The sequence below is a fragment of the Suricata suricatta genome, chromosome 7 (genome assembly GCF_006229205.1).
Source record: "Suricata suricatta isolate VVHF042 chromosome 7, meerkat_22Aug2017_6uvM2_HiC, whole genome shotgun sequence".
Lineage (NCBI taxonomy): Eukaryota > Metazoa > Chordata > Mammalia > Carnivora > Herpestidae > Suricata > Suricata suricatta.
The window spans coordinates 132,521,639-132,525,718 of NC_043706.1; positions in this window are offsets into that span (position 1 = coordinate 132,521,639).

Sequence of the window (4,080 nt, forward strand, 5' to 3'; positions counted from 1 at the left end):
TCTCTCTCTCTCTCTCTCAAGAAAATAAATAAATAAATAAACAATTTAAAAATGTCAAAAATGTGTCTTGTATTTTTCTAATTTATCCTATGTTTCTTATTTCTCTCTTATCTAGCTTTCTTTTGGAATGATTGAATGAAATATTATTATTAAATCTTCTCCTTTGTTAGCTTGTCAGTTGTACATTTTTAACTACTCCTTAGTGGTTTCTCTAAAGATTACAATATGAAATCTTGACTTATTTGCTCCTAATATAAATTAGTACTTTTATTACTTCACAGACATACAAAGATTTTAAAACATTTTAAGTACCCTCGCCTACTCCCACATTTGCACCATTTTTTGACATGCGGTTTAATTTAATTTTAGATCATAAAAGACTTTATTATTATTCTGCAAGTCAATATTCATTTAAATGTATCTACATATTTACCCCTTCTTTTGCTCTTTATTCATTTCTGTATTTCTCTCTTTATGCCTAGGATCATTTTCCTTTCTCTCAACAACTCCCTTAAGCATCTTCCTTCATTTAATTCTGCTTATCACAAATTTTCTCAAATTTTTATTTGTCTGAAAACATCTCAATTTCATCTCCATCTTCCAAGGATATTTTTGCTAGATTTATGATACTAGGTTAATAGCTATTTTCCTTCATCATTTTAAGTATGTCAGTCAGTTTTCTTTCGGATTTTGTTGCATTTTTCATTCAATTATAACACTACAATAACAGTTTCAGCTTATTAAGAGTAGTAATCGGGGGCGCCTGGGTGACTCGGTTAAGCGTCTGACTTCTGCTCAGGGCATGATTCACAGTTTGTGGGTTCGAGCCTCACGTCGTGCTCTGTGCTGACAGCTAGCTCAGAGCCTGGAGCCTGTCTTCAGATTCTGTGTCTCCCTCTCTCTCTCTCTGACCCTCCCCTGCTCACACTGTGTTCCTCTTTCTCTCAAAAATAAAAATAAAACACTAAAAAAAAACTTTTAAAAAGCGTAGTAATCTTGCCCTTTCACCTTCACATAATGTAAATACTATAATGCCCCATACAAATGAACTTATTTTTTAAAAAGTAGACTATTCTGGCCCCTGTGATTGCCAAGAAGTCAATGATCCAAGACAGGATTCAGGGCACAACTGATATCATAGGCATCACTCTCCATCTCTGGTTTGATTCTTTCTACATTTATCCAAGTTTGTTTCTTAATATGGCATGAAAGCAAAGTATGCTCATAGATGGACCAGATCACAACATTTCCATCATCAATAATGGATAAAACCTCCTTCTTTTTATTATCCTGTAAGACTTAGATCAACTTCATGTGTGTTCCACGGTCATCCACGGTCTAATCATTATGACCAGAGTGATGGGGTAATCATTATGGTTGAACATGGCTGGGTTACATGTTCATTTAGTATCTATGGTTGGCAGGGGATTCTGCAAAGGAATGGGTGTAGTATTCATAGAAAGAGAAGAGAATGTGGCACATAAGTACAGCACGTAAGGATACCATTATTTAAGAAATGTATGTGTTACATTAAAGTATACGCCACCTTTTTCAGAAAAGACTGATGGAATATATGCAGGTATAAGTCAGCTGGCTTCCATGTTTCTTTAATAAATCACTTGCATCAGGATCCTCACCTTAAAATCTATTTCTGGCACCTAAGAGAGTTAGTAACAAAACTGGTTCTAGAAAATAGACTCTGAATAACAGTGTGATACTGGATCACTCATTGTCCAGATAGCCGTAAAGAGTCTCATTATGAAGTTTTTGAGGTATAATTTGAACTGTCAAGGAATGGTCAAATTGGGTTCCTTGTTACTATAATGTGAGACTTGCCTATAAGAGAGTCTTGCTTTTGAAATGGAAGAGATTCACTGATGAAACCCACAGTAACACTTTTAGCTTGCCAGCTTCAAACTCTCAGAATAATTTTAACTTTGAAACAATGTGGGCTCCATTTCAATGAAGTGGGTTTCAGACATGGAAAAATGGCAGAGAAGGACTTTTGTTAATTCATTCCACTCATTTTAAATGGTGACAGCTTTGTTTATTGTAACATTCTTTAGCTGTTAAATCATTTTTAAATAAATTTGCCTAAATTTATTTTTAAATAAATTTAGCTGTTAAATCATTTTTAAATAATTTGCCTAAATATTCTAACAGATAAAAGCCATAAAGACAGATTTATCTTTATTATTCCAAAATTCAAATAAAATATTTTAATTTCACAATTTGTTAGGTTTTCACAAAATTTTTTGAAAACATCATTACCCTATCAAATAAGGGATTTGTGTTTTATTGCCAGTTTGCTAAACTATTGATTTATATATCATTATAAGTAATATATGTTATCAAATATTTTTATGCATCTTTGAGGCTGACCACACATTATTTCCCTTTTAAAATTGTATTATTAAGGGGATTTCAAGGATGACAATCAATCAGCTGCCATTTCCTGGATATATTAAACTATGCTAGATATAGGTTGTGTGTGTGTGTGTGTAGTGCATATTCATATATAACTTTATTTCACTTTCCAGGATTTTAAATAGAATTATATGTCATGTTCAAATTGAAACTAGTCAATACTTCTCTATTCTCATACTGTACCTAGCGGATTTGAGTATGAAGCTTATACTAACCTCATAAGACAAAATAAGAAGAATTTTCACTTTTAAAAAAAGAAGAATTTTCACTTTTACTCTCTGGAACATTTCACTTAAGACCAAGATCATTTCTTCAAATGCCTGATGACAGGCTAGCATATTTTAGACTCTGGAGGTTTTCTAAAATATTGACATAGTTTCTCTAATAGTTACTGGTGTATTTTGGTCTTTTATTGCTTTCTTAGCTTTGACGTATGTTTTCTTCAAAGTCCATTTCACATACATTTCCAAATGTACTGGCATTAAATTCCCTTCTAATTTTTAAGGGATATGACTGCTTTCTGAATTTTATAGGATTTTATAGGATTCTGTCTTATATCTATAAATAAACATCTCACCATTGCTGAATGTTTTTAATCAGTTCGATAGTTTTATCTATCTTATTAGTCTTTTCAAAACACCAGCTTTCAAGGGATTACTCATACTTTAACACGTCTTGGTTTTCTTTTTCAAATCTATACACACTAGAATCATAATTTTCCTCATTTGTTTTCCTGGAGATTTATCTCATTGTTCTTTTTCTAATATCTTAAATCAGATACATAGTTCATTAATTTTCTTTTTTTTTTGAAAAAAATAGTATAAACATTTAAGTCAAATGCAATCGTGTCCATGGCTCTACATTTCTTATTTACATTTTGATGTACTCTTTGACCAATTAGCTTTGAATTAGTATGGCTATTTATAAGTATTTGAGAAATCCCAAAGGTCTGATATCTTGTAATTCATATCTACTTTAGTTGATTTTAGATCATAGAATATACTCTGAATGGTTACAATACCTTTATAGGTACTAAGATAAGTGAAGTATTTGTTTCAGAAGGAAAATTCATGCTCTGGCTTTGTCTTTGCGAGGAATTGATTAACACATATTTACTTCGTGAACTTCACAAGCAATAGCACACAGGATAATGCCTCGTAATAAGCCAATCAAGAAATGGCATACTCCAAAGCAATGATACATTAATTACATTGTGGTTCCAGGCAAGAGGAAATGAAAGGAATAAAGTTCAAATATGGTTGATGCATCCCAGAGATTTTGGATTGTTGTATTTTCGTTCTTGTTAGTTTCCATATATTTTTTAATTTCTTCTCTGATTGCCTGATTAACGCAATCATTCTTTAGTAGGGTGGTTTTTAACCTCCACATTTTTGGAGGTTTTCCAGACTTTTTCCTGTGGTTAATTTCAAGTTTAATAGCATTGTGATCTGAAAGTGTGCATGGTATGATCTCTATTTGTTTATACTTATGGAGGGCTGCTTTATGCCCCGTATGTGATCAATCTTGGAGAATGTGCCATGTGCACTCAAGAAGAAGGTGAATTTTCTATCTTCAGGATGCCGAGTTCTAAATATATCAGTTCCATCTGTTCCAATGTGTCGTTCAGGTCCATTGTTTCCTTAGTGATTTTCT